Raw genomic sequence first — 13,694 nt, forward strand, 5'->3', positions numbered from 1 at the left:
CAGACTGACACCCGACTCCCCACTATGGAGAAGACCAGCCCTCGCAGGACGTGCCGCTGAGCCCAGTATCTCCCCCTGGACATTAGATGGCAGCATCCCTGGGTTGCAGTGGTGCCTCGGACTCCCCCAGGGCTGGGGGTTGGAGTTCTGTGCAGCTCTGTGGGGTTCCGCAGGTGCTGCAACAGGAGCAGCTGGCCCCTTTTGGGCACTGGTTTCGCCTTACCTGGAAGTGCAGCCGGATGTTAGCAGTCAACCACCTGGAGCACTTCCGGGTGCCTGAACAAAGGGAGCCAACGACCACCACTGAGCGGCCAGAGTCGGGTGGAGGAGGACAAGGTTGCCTGGGAGGAGTGGTGGTGCCAAGGTGGAGGATTGTGTGTTATAGTAAGTGCTTTTGGGACTGTGTTGTGGCTGGGGGGTTCATGGGGAAGATGTGCCCTCCAGCTGAAGAAAATAAAAGTCTTGTTTGGATTTTACATGTGCCTCTGTGTCGGTCTGTGCCGGGTCGGGCACTATATAGCGCCTTTATCACACAATATAAGTGGTGCATACTCATCATTGTAATGTTGCAGTACATTTAAAGGTCTCACATACCATCTTCTGGGTTGCTGTTGCTGTCTTTTTTTTTTTTTTTGGCACCTTGCAAAGAATTTTTATCTTTAACATATTTCTTCCCTCAAATCACAACACGGCGAAATCAGACGTTTTTTTCTCATCATGAGATTCCTGGTGGAATCCTCCAGATTTACGTAAAGTACACACTCAATTATGGTCAGTACACATAGCAGCAGCGTCCTCAAGCGTACATGTCACGTAGCATCAAGTATATCCCTAGCCTTACACCATAGCACTACACAACCTGTAGACATCAGAGATGTCACTGGAATGGACCAAAAAGGGGCCAGCGATGCTGAGATACACCAAAGTTCAGAAAATCAAGTTTTTTGGACAATGTTCTTCATAGTGATGACTTGACAGTTTCTGCCTGTGATAAGACACAGTTGGGTTTGTGTCAATGAGAATTTTTAAATAAATAAACGATGAGCACGCAGGCGTGGACTGGGGTGTGTGTGTGAGTGGTAGCGTGGTAGAGAGGCTCCAGGGTGTTAAATTCATGTGCAGACGTGTGTGGCTACCACTTTGCACTGTGGAGTCTGTGAGTGCAGCTCCTGTGCGCAAAGAAAGAATTAAAGGTGTCTGAGCAGGTAACGGGTGGGGGAGCAAGAAAAGAAAAACTGAAACTTAAAGAGAAAGGAGGAGGCAGCAGCGCTGAGGAGGAGCAGTCCTGGGAGGAGTGCATGGCCAGTGCTCGAGGGACAGAGGTCGCTCTCGCTGAGTGTACATGGGTGCAGAATGTCCGGACATCTCTCAGATGAAGGCCAAAGACCGGTGGTGAGGGACGGGAGCAAGACTTGGTGCAGCGCCCCCACAGATTCCGAAGGACTGGCAGCGGGAACCTGAGCCAGGATTGAATGGTTTACTGTGCCAGCTGGTAGACGTATCTTTCTGGTGAAGAGACCCTGTTGGGTAAGCAGGGAAGTTTTGAAGAAGGAGGCAGCGCGGCTCAGGACTTTTTTTAAAAGGACAGGATCCTGCCTGAGATTTTAAACTCATTTTTATCTGGAAGATTTATTGTTATTTATTGGACACTTTTATCCCCCGATAGCACATCTTTTTTATGTGAGAATATTTATTTATTTAATGAAAAAACTGCACTGAAGTCTTGATTGTAGTAAAAGCACCCCTTGAACACTTTGCACCCTCACTTGTCTGTTTGTGTCCTCACTGCCTAGCTCTCCTCGGTTATGACTATCAATGGTTCTTGGTTCAAGGACATTGAGGCAATTGGAGCCAAGCAGAACCGTCACATCACCCTTAGTTACAGTTAAGTAGTTTTTACATGATTGCCTTGGACTCGTTTCAGTTTCAAACCAAACAAAGTAGATGAGAAAACTTAAAAGCGGCTTTTTGTCAGAATTGTTTCAAAAAGGTGGTAGCTGAATTGTGAAATGCAAGCGGTTTGTGAACACACTTAAAAGACAATCGCCATGATGCTGTTCATGTAGGAAATTGCAGAAAACCCAAACAGAACTGAACGGTTTGGTAAAAGAATTAATAGCCTGCCATTTCTCCTAACTGTTGCGTAAGCTACAGGGAATAATTGGTGGATGTTGCTGCCGTTAACAGAGGTTATAATCACAAATGTTCACATACTTTTTCCAGCCAGGACTACAGTATGACTATTTCAACAATGTGTTTATATGAACAAGAAGAAGAACAATTGTAAGTGTGTCGTTAGTTTGAGCGGATTGTGTTTGCCTGTTATTATGACTTAGTTGAACATCACACCACATTATTCTAAGTAATACAGAAATGCAGGTAACTCAATGGGCTTTCTTGCAGCCGTACCTGTTAGTGATATTTAGGCCTCAAATGTTTGAGGTTTTAATTGGCAGCATGACGTCTGGGACCACCTCTTTTCATTTGTTGCCTGGCAACATTACTGGTGCCACAGTCATACAGAAACAGGGACAATAATAGTAATAATGAAAGGAGGGGAGGGCTGGCAAGGCAGTCTCTGGTTACAGCAGCACTCCTTACCCAGTTGCTGCATTTGTTGCCTGAGCTGTCAACCTCGCCTTTCACTTGTTTAGGAGACGATGTGCCATACCCATGCAGCATCTCTCATGGCTGATGTGGCATTTAGATCACGTTCATTTTGAGGCGTGTCAAAAGCGTCCCCTTACACACAAATTTGCTTGGTGTGTATAACCAATTTATTAGTGATTAAAAATGAGTCCAGTAAAACCAAAAAGCTTCTTGCTTAAGTGTATTCAAGGCAATAAACTGAAAGACCTGACTGTAAGCTTAGTAACACGAGTAAGAGGACGATAAATGTTAGAGAAGCCACATGGAACGTATAAAAACAGGAACTTTAGAAGGGTGGAGGTTCTACTTCATAGTCTTTCATAGTCAAGCACAAAATGATCTTTAGGTTGGTGTCTCTATTATCGTGAAGTTTGTGAGACTTACCAAGAACGTTTATTGGGTTCATCTACTATAACCCTTAAAGATTAACACACACACAGATACATATACTGTGGAAGATGGCCTGGACACAGACAGGTAGACATCGATAAAAGCACCACACACATTTATTTACACAATATTATTTACAAGTGACACAACACACAACCCAATACACCCCCAAAGTCCAGGCCTCTCAATAACAACGCCTTTCCTCAGGTCCGCCTCCACTCCTCTCCTCCAGAGCTCTTGCCTTCTTCCTCCCGACTCCAGCCATTGAATGGAGGGAGGTGGCCCCTTTTATGTTCACCCGGACGTGCTCCAGGTGCCTCTCAATGAGCTACTGCTGTGTACCCAGAAGCACTCCGGGTGTCCCTGGTCTTCGTGCTCCTCAGGCATCGGGATGCCCCCTGGTGGTGACCACGGGCCCCTATAGGGTTGAGCTTCCATGCTCCTTTCCCGTGGTCCACATAGCCACTAGGGCAGTTGCTCCCTCGTGGTCTGGAGGAGGCGTTATCCCTCCTCCGGTCCTTCCGGGCGTCCCGGCTGGGTACTGCCCCCAGCCACTCGCCACAACACATACTGTATACATTGCAATCTTAGCTAAACAAACTCTCGAGCGGTGTGTGTTGCCAGTCACTCCACGATATTCTACATAAGATTTTCTATATAGGGATTCATTATCACCACCTATAACAAACAATTGGGTGTTATTGCAACACACATAAAAGCGCAACTCTTTTGGTTAAATGCTACTTACTAACCAAATGATCACTTGCTGTTACTGCAGTTGTTCTAATTATTGAGGAGCACCCTGAACAGCCTTGATAAACCCTGTAAATAAGAAAGTGGTAGCCATCAGAATCACACTTAGTACCCATTTATTATTTCAATCACTGTAAATAAAAGACAAAGTATAGAAAATATAAAAACAGAGTTGTGGTGGATGGCCAGTGCCCTTACCTGGCTTGGACTCCTTTGTAAAGCAAGGACCAGGGGCATTATCTTCCCCAGAACGCTAGATGGCTGCAGCACTACATACTCCCTCAGGGCTTCATGGGAGGTGCAGTTTGGTACATCCCTGTTGGGTTCCATGGGTGCTGCAGGAGCAGCAGCAGAGCCCTACCTTGTGCTTCTGGACTATGCTAATGGACCACCGGAGGTACTCCTGGGAGCAACATCAAAGAAGCCAGCTGCTCCAAGAGCCAGAGTCAGAAGGAAGATGATGAAGGTTGCTGGAGGAAGATTGGAGGTGGAAGACAAAGAAGGACAGAGGAAGAGAGAAAGGGAAGACAAAGTGCTACATCTTTTTTTTATTCTTGCTTGTACTTTACTGTGCTGTCTGGGTGGGAAACAACGGAAAGAGTTTCCCACAGCAGAATAAAAACTGTGTCTGTTGTTGAACTTGCATCTGTGTCTGTCTGGTACACCCCCTGCAGGCCAGTATTACCAAACAGAAGAAAACTTCTGTTCTGTTAGGCCGCTGTACTCGGATGTGAGTGTGCTGCTTAATTTAGTGTGTTCTCTGAGATAATTCAATAGAAAAGACGGGCTTGTTTTACACCCCTCTTGTCGGCTACATTATTAAATGTACACACTATACATTTTTAAATGTCATGGTTGCTAGATAATAACAGAAATGACAAAACTTTTCAAGTTAAGTGAGTCCACATCCAGTTCTAAAAGTCTGCATGGTTCAGATATGTTGCTGCTTTAGATTTGAACGTGTGAACTGACAAGTGATGAACACAAGCAGTCAGGTTAGGAAAGCTTTGCAGATTCATTGAGTTTACAAACAAAACCAGATTTTTATGTAAGGCAAAGAGCTCTCATCAGGAAGTCAAAAGCCACTTATCAAGAGATGAACAAAGTAAAGTTGTTCTAATCACAAGGCTGGCACTTGATTGAACAGGTGCAGTAAGTGGATCTGAGAGCCCTCGTCTTTGGTCGCCATCCTTGAGCATGTGTACAGTACATTTCTGATATTAGCTCTTTGCCATCATCTTTTCCCAAATATCAGCACACTCGTCGTCTGAATGCTGCGAGTCAGTAAAAACACATGTCTTACAGCAATAACGCTGTTCTCTTTGGGAATGGAATGGAAAGGAAGAACATTAGCCTTGAGCCTCTAGACTGGAGCAGATGATGTTGAGAGTCAGACAGCTGACCATTCAAAGATCTGTCTGGTAGGACGTGGAATTTCAAACCTACTCTCATAAGATCCTCCGGATTGGTCACACATCAAAAATGCTTTAAACCAAAAACAGGAAAGCAACTGTGAGATTACAAATATTATGTCCACAGCACAATAGCAGGAATGAGAAATTCTTCAAGAAATCTTAGCGTGCCCATCCATATTTCAGTGTATTAATTTAGCACAGTCCTGCACATTTTTTGATGCATTCAGTGACCTCCTTTTTGTAGGAAAATAGACTTAAATAGATAAATTCAGCCAAACAACACTTAGAATACAGGGGCGTTTTCTAGCACCATTATAAGTTAATGAATTTGTATTACTTTTGATAAGACTCCTCTACTTAGCAAAAAATAATGGCACTGCTTCAGTGGCGCTCCAGTGTACGTGCCCAGGAAATGAAACAGAAAACGCCTACCTGTACCAGCAGCCACTGCTCTGTCCTGGACACTTGAAAGTCTGACTGGGTGGTGAGCAAGACTGTCACCTAGGGGTCCAGTGATGGCCACTCTTCTCTGTCTGCTCTGTCGTTCTCACATGGTGATGGTGACTCCATGCTGTTGTATCCTGGCTCACAGATGACGATCACTTCTATGTTTGCATTCAGACAAATTGTTCTAATCGGTGACTACTTGTCTAAACTGACAGAAAATGAGAAACATTTGTCCATATGTTCCTACTTCTAGATTTTTCCTCACTTCATGTATCTTTCATCCAGCAGAAGCTATTTGCATTTCAGACCATCGCTGCTAAAACTGCCCTTGCGTCTCCCTGGAAATCTTCTGATTCCCTTTTCTTTTCTGTCTGAAAGTCTTCCTTTCCTAATCTGATTCTTTTGGAGTTGTCAGAATCTTTATTTCTGTTTCCCTCACTATCTAATAAATCTAAACATTCAGAACTGATGTAGATTTGTTTATATTATTGAAATTACCCTTCTCTTCATAAACATGTACCAATAAAGGTCATTAATGATAAATGTTGTAAGACTATGGCCTGTCTCAGGTGTCCCTGCCCAACATCAGATTTAGTTAAACATTATTATCCCTTTCCAAGTGACAGGTGGAAATATTAAATGTAAAATGGAAATTTTATTTCCAGCATAAACAAGAGCCATCAAAAGTGATCCGCAGTCACTCCTTGTACAGTTCTGTGTTGCCTAAAGGATACGTCTGGTGGTTTTCAAGTCAAAGTTGTTTCTTTACAAACATGGCATATGCGCTTTTGCCCCACAAAATTTTGTGGTAAACGTTTTCATTGTAGGGTAAGTGTTTTCTGTAAATTTTAAAAAGTACATAGCCGCTTCTGGTGTTTTATAATGGAGCTCACGTGGCACAGGTTGCCTGGGAAAGACAAGCCTAAAAACTTACCCAGTATCCATTTGTCAAGCAAAGGCAGTTTTGGAGCATTGATTCATGTCTAGAGCTTACACACACATTGTAATATAACTTACACATGTCATTTTTGATTAAAAAACAACCAATATTATGAGATTCAGCCATTTTAAAAGAAGACTAGGTAAGCATGCAAGCTCAGTGTTTGTCTTCTTCCACAACAACCTGTCACCCCTGGGCGTGGTTTCCAATCAAAAGGCAAAATCACAGTAAAGTGTTGGTGCCACATGCTTGGTGTCGTGTTGATTAACATCTGGATTTATGTGAGCACTCCTCCAGGAGGGCTACTGGTATCACGTAAGCAAACAGAAAATGTATCCTAACTTTGAGAAATTGGTACCTGGAATATGCAATAAAGTGATTCCCTTTTCTGTTTCATTGTCACAAACACCCAACTTTAGAACACAAGTCAAGTGGCAAATGCATCTGCACCACGTTTGTGAAGAAATAACGTTGACTTTAGAAACGTATCCTTTAAGCCAGTGGTTCCCACCCACCGGGCCATGGATCAGTTAGTACCGGGCCACACAAAAAGAATAAATTTTTTATTTTTATTTTATTTGCATTGCATTGACGATCAGAGTCTGCAGAGTGTTTTATTTTGAAAATTGGACAGATCATCATGTAGAACAGCGACTATGATCTGTTGTTTTTGCACCTTGACAGCTACTGTAGTTAAGGAAGTAGGAGAGGTGGTCGTTTTAAGTAATGTTTGGATGTGCATGCAGATTGACTTGTTTGTGGTGTACAATAAACTGTTGATAACTTTCAATAACTGTGACCACTCGTCATTCAAGGATCTCCTCACCATTTCCGTCTGTGCCATTTTCTCAAACTTGTCTCTGTCACAGTTTTGATGCCCGATAAATTAAGCCCACAAGCTAAGCCTACCTAAAATGAGTAAAAAAATAAACGTCTCTGGAGATTGACTGAAAAGCACTTTGTGAAGTGGGCTTTTCTGCAGCGACAGCAACCAAAACAAAATTACGGAGTAGACTGGACATAAGAAACACACTTCGGGTGTCATTGTCTCCCATCAGACAATCCCATTAGAATGCCCAGAGGGGACTGGACGGTCTCGTGGCCTGGAACCCCTACAGATTTTATTTTTTTCTCCTGCCTTCTGGAGTTTTTTTTTGTTTTTTCTGTCCACCCTGGCCATCGGACCTTACTCCTTTTCTATGTTAACTAATGTTGTCGTATTTTAATTTCTCACTTTGTCTTTTATTTTTCTTTTCTTCATTATGTAAAGCACTTTGAGCTACTTTTTGTATGAAAATGTGCTATATAAATAAATGTTGTTGTTGTTGTTGTATCACTACCTGAGATGGGAGCGTCTCATTGCAATGAAGCGAGTTTAGGGCTCCCACTGATTCTGCGCTATAATGAGTTGTATTTATAATGCGCTTTAAGCGGACGATGGTGGTCCGTGATGCAAAAAAGGTTGAAGACCACTGCTTTAAGCCATTGGAAGCACAGTTTTATGACAATCTGCTACTTTCACCGCCTCTAGAGGGCAGCAGCCATTTGCAAGGCTTCTTTGCCAGCCTGGTTTAGATCCCTGAGCTTGGGCCCAAGATGGAGTACAAGCTGAGAGCACAACTGTGTGCTAACCACACGATGGACTCCTCATAGTACACTTCTGTCAATCTGTTCCAATTGGGTACAACCTTTTTACTATGATTTGATTTTTATGTTGCTAAAAGGAGGACCACAAGCCCTACACATGACTAGATATTGGGTTAATATCTAATAGCTTAAATACAAGTACATTTTAAAAAAACAGGCAGAAAGGTGATAATAAATGGGAGACAAAGGCCTAGCAATACAAAAAAGCCAAGATACAAAAGTGCAAGAAGAAACCAGCATTTCAAAACACTGAATTTGCCAAGCAATATAAAATACAAAAGCAAAAGCAATCTTATTTTTTAATAGACAGAAAAGTGGAACAAATGACAAGAAGAACAAATTTAGTGTCCCAGCTGTTATCCTGGGACCCACAAAACCCTCATAAAGAGCCACCATAGTTGTAAAATGCTGAGTGGACACAACATAAGGAGAGAAAGACAGAAAGCAAATCAGATTGCAAATCAAAGTAAGGATGGCACAAAAAGATTGATTTTGCTCAAAGGGTGGAAAAGGACCAGGAGATGAAATGCAGTCCAGTTCAGAAATGAGTTGATGCCAAAAGGACTATGTTACCAAAGCCAAATCACAACTCAAAAAGCTATTAGATGAATAACTAGGATAAAAGAGGAAATGCGCACTGAGCTCTTTTGTTACTACTCAAATCATGGATGCTTCACTCTTCATCACACTGGCATCAAAGTCGTCAGGCTGGTGATGTCCGTAAGCACGTCCCACAGCAACCAGGAGTGGCACCCGCCAAACAAAATGGCATCACGGCAACATGACATTAATAACAAAGATTAACAATGCTCTAGAAGCAATAGCGCTGCATAATAAATAGAAATGTTCCAGGGTAAAGGAAACCCATAATTCTATGGATATTTTTGCAAAGAAAAATTGTTTTCTTGACATAAACTTTTCAAAGTGCGCAGCAAACATAACAAAGATTAAGAAAAGGCAACACTTGATGAAAAATAATTAAATACTAAAAAGAAGATATTAACTGTGTAAGAAAGGCACTATATAGCACCCGACCCAACACAGATTGACACAGAGGCACGTGTAAAAACAAATAAACTGTTTATTTTTCTTCAGCACGTCTTCCCTGTAATCCCTCCAGCCACAGCACAGTCCCCAACACAGTACAGTACACCAAGCACTACTCTTCTTCTCCTCTCTTCCACCACCACTCCTCCTCAGCAAGCTTTGTCCACCTCCACCCGACTCTGGCCACTGAGTGGTGGTCGCTGGCTCACTTTTACTGGGTACCCAAAAGTGCTCCAGGTGGTTGATTGCCGACATCCGGCCGCACTTCCGGGTAAGGGCGAAACCAGTTCCCAAAAGGGGCCAGCAGCACCCCCTGGTGGCGCCTGCGGAACCTCACAGAGCTGCACAGAACTCCAACCCCCATGAAGCCCTGGGGAATTCCGAGGCACTGCTGCACCCCAGGGAGGCTTCCATCTAGCGTCCAGGGGGAGATACTGGGCTTCCCACCCTTGTCCCCCTGGCAGATGTCATGAAGCGGCATCCGGCCAGGCATGGGCCCCGGCCATCCATCACAACTGTTAAAATTGTGGTTTCTTATTTATTTTTGGGTCATTTTATTTAACTTCTTTTATTATTTTTGCCTAGAGAATCATATTATTCATTTTTGTCCTCCATGCCATTTTAATGTCAGCTTACACTCATGGGCCACTTTATTAGGTACACCTTGCTAGTGTCAGGTTGGACCCCCTTTTGCCTTAATTCTTCATGTCACACTGTAGGTTCAACAAGGTGCTGGAAACATTCCTCATTGATTGTGTTCCCTATTGCCATTAAGGCATCAAGCAGTTGCTGCAGATTTGTTGGTTGCACATCCATGATGCGAATCTCCCGTTCCACCACATCCCAATGGTGCTCTATTGGATTGAGATCTGGTGACTGTGGAGGCCATTTGAGTACAGTGAACTCGTTGTCATGTTCAAATAACCAGTTTGAGATGATCTGAGCTTTGTGACATGGTGCATTATCCTGTTGGAAGTAGCCATTAGAAGGTGGGTAGTTTGTGGTCATAAAGGAATGGACATGGTCAGCAACACTACTCAAGTAGGCTGTGGCATTTAACCAATGCTCAGTTGATACTAAGGGGCCCAAAGTGTGCCAAGAAAATATCCTCTACACTATTACATCTCCACTACCAACTTGAACCTTTGATACAAGGTAGGAAGGATCCATGCTTTCATGTCGTAGACACCATATTCTGACCCTACCATCCAAATGTTGCAGTGGAAATCAAGACTAATCAGACCAGACAATGTTTTTTCCAATCTTCTATTGTCCAAAGTTGGTGAATCCATTTGAATTGTAGCCTCAGTTGCCAGTTCTTACCTGACAGGAGTGGCACCCTTCTGCTGTAGCCCATCTGTTTCAAGGCTCAACATGTTGTGTGTTCAGAGATGCTCTTCTGCACATCTCATTTGTAATGAGTGGTTGTTTGAGTTGCTGTTGCCTTTCTGTTACCTTGAACCAGTCTGGCCATTCTCCTCTGACCTCTCACATCAACAATGCATTTTCACCCAGAGAACTGCTGTTCACTGGATGTTTTCCCTTTTTCGGACCATTCTCTGTAAACCCTAGAGATGACTGAACATGAAAATCCTAGTAGATCAGCAGTTTCTGAAATACTTAGGACCAGCCCGTCTAGCACCAACAACCATGCCTCATTCAAAGTTACTTAAATCACCTTTTTTCTCCATTCTGATGCTAGGTTTGAAATTCAGCAGGTCATCTTAACAATGTCTACCTGCCTAAATGTATTGAGTTACTGCTATGGCTGATTAGATATTTGTGTTAACATGCCATTGAACAGGTATACCTAATAAAGTGGCTGGTGTGTGTAAATTAACATTATGTTCCTTTGGGTTTAAGTGACACCATTTAGTCATCATGTGACTGCGCTTGTCCAGTCAATAACAATAAGTGTAGTGTACATTTAAATATTTTGGCTCCAACACAGACTTGTCCCTCAGTGCATAAAAAGCATGTTTGTTTTTTCTCAGTAGCTTAGCTTATAAAACCAGTAAAGAGTTCATTTTCAGTTTTTGACTTTGGATTCGATTTCAAGACTTCTGTCTTTGGTTTTCCCCGTTAATGTTGCGTTTAGTGACAGTGGACTTTTTTGTCTCTTTGTTTTGTCTCTTGTGGGTTTCTCATCTACCAGTGTGTTTGTTGTATACCTGTATGTACTCACAACAATTTACATACACAAATGTATTACCAAAAGATACAAAACACAGAAAAAAATAAACAAATTAGCAACAATAAATGAAACTAAAGTCAGGATCAGAAACCTGCCTAAATGATTCAACTTTCACGGCAGGCTTACTTGGTTCCATTTTCTGGCAGGCGTTTCATTCAATTTCCACAAAGAGTTCCATATGCTCAAGGCACCATATGTTGGAATGGGTGGAAGTTTTCGTATGGCTCCTCACTCACATGTCACTTGTCCCACAAGCCATTTCTCCTAAAAAATGACTCCCTGGCTTCTTGGTATTTCTGTGTTTTGTTAAGAGTATGTTAGCCTCCAAGAACGTGTTGTTGCTAACATTGAAAATGTATTGCATTCCTGTTGTCTGGAACACACCATACTGTAGGCCTCCTGAATTCACAAAGCGGACTCTTTAATCTCTTTTTAAATTATATGTGGTAGTTCAGACTGCCCAAACTTGACGTGTTTGAGGGTCAGACTAATGAAATTCTTGGGGATTAAAAAAATAATAATAAAATAAACTACTTGTGCTCATTACTGTATGTAACACAATGTCCAGTCTGTCAGTCTAAAGAACTTAATTCCTAAATAAGGTTTTTGGAATTTCATCCACAGCATTGCGATTTTAAAACAGAAATCAAATGGTCCGCCTAAAGAATAAGCATCCACACAATCCTGGATTTCATGTGGCAATACAATATGTGACCAAACCAAGAGAAACTGAGATCATAGAACTGTTTTATGCCCCAATTAGACGGAGAGTTACGTTTTCACTGTTGATGTCTGCTCAGAATGCTACCTCCTTTCAATATAACATAAAATGCCTGACAATAACAGCTGAAATGCCCTGATAACAGATTAACATCTTTCGGTTGTTTAAAGTGCTCAGCGCCACATAATCCCAAGTCATATTTAGGTGCGCTCACATATAAGGTGCAGTGCACATACTGTCATCGATAGACAAGTTCACAGATTTGTCGGAGTTTTTTAAATGGGAGGATTTAAAATTTCAGAACTCTGAGCAGCACTCTGCATTCAGAATATCTCAATGGAGAAATGAACTTTCCTGACAAATGTGTGCCAAATTTCAACAAAATTGGTCAATTGGGAACAGAGTTGTTTCATGCAGGCAGACAGGTGACAACCTCAGTAGGTGCTTTTTGCATTTTATACGAACTCACCTACAAATGCAAGCATGGAAAACAAAAAGACACTTGAATTATCTAAAAATGAAAGATGAAAGGAGTCCGCTAAGCGTGACTCTGTAGATTGGAAAGATACAATAGTTCTATAATGCTATAAGTTAGTGGCGGAGTGCCACAATGAACCGCTATTGGTTATGGTTAATTTTAGTGTGAGAATTTAGCTTACCATTAGGGTGCTACTTTCAAAACTTTCAAGTTTAAGAAATACAAACTACCGTTAGCCGTAAACCCTCCACAACTAACGCCTAACAACATCATCTTGAGACCACTTTTGCATTATGCAAATTGGACTTTGCTGTCTGTTAAAGCCATCAAGCCACCAAAAGCCTATCTGGGCTCCATTTTTAAGTACATGATATTGTAAAGTCGTGTCAAAAAGCAGCTCTTTGATGTACTTAACTGATGTTTGAAATTACATTGTATTATCACTGTGATGTTTATATGGCTTGTTACAAAAATTGACATGAATGTGATATGTGCCTGAATGTTATGCCACACCTACCTTTTTAACTTGTTACAGTTTGATGAAGTCCATGTTTGTTTCAGACTGAGCGAGCTGATGGCAGGGTATTTATGCATTTATACACTTATTTATTTTTGCTAAGGTATTTTATTTGTTGTCTTAAGGGGACATTCAAGTAAGAATTTTATAGGACTGCATACCTGTAACACTTGACTTGAATTGACTAGTATGACAAGTGTAATGCCACTGACTTTGAAGCTAAACAATTTGTTCATTGTAAAATAATAAAAAACTGTAATCATCAAAATCAATGCTTACATAACGTAGATTGATGCAAACATCTAACCCAAACTAACAAGATGAAAGAGAACTCTGCCGTTCACGTGAGCTCTGCTTACCCAGCACTTTAGTGTCCATAAGGGCCACATGTGAGTCCTCAGCATGCTGTGATCTGTCTGAGCAAACCACATCAGTAGGGAATGGCTGGGACTTCCGCAAATCTTTTTTTTAAAAGCCAGTGAAGGTATTATTGTTT

Source organism: Erpetoichthys calabaricus, chromosome 3 (genome assembly GCF_900747795.2).
Source record: "Erpetoichthys calabaricus chromosome 3, fErpCal1.3, whole genome shotgun sequence".
Classification (NCBI taxonomy): domain Eukaryota; kingdom Metazoa; phylum Chordata; class Cladistia; order Polypteriformes; family Polypteridae; genus Erpetoichthys; species Erpetoichthys calabaricus.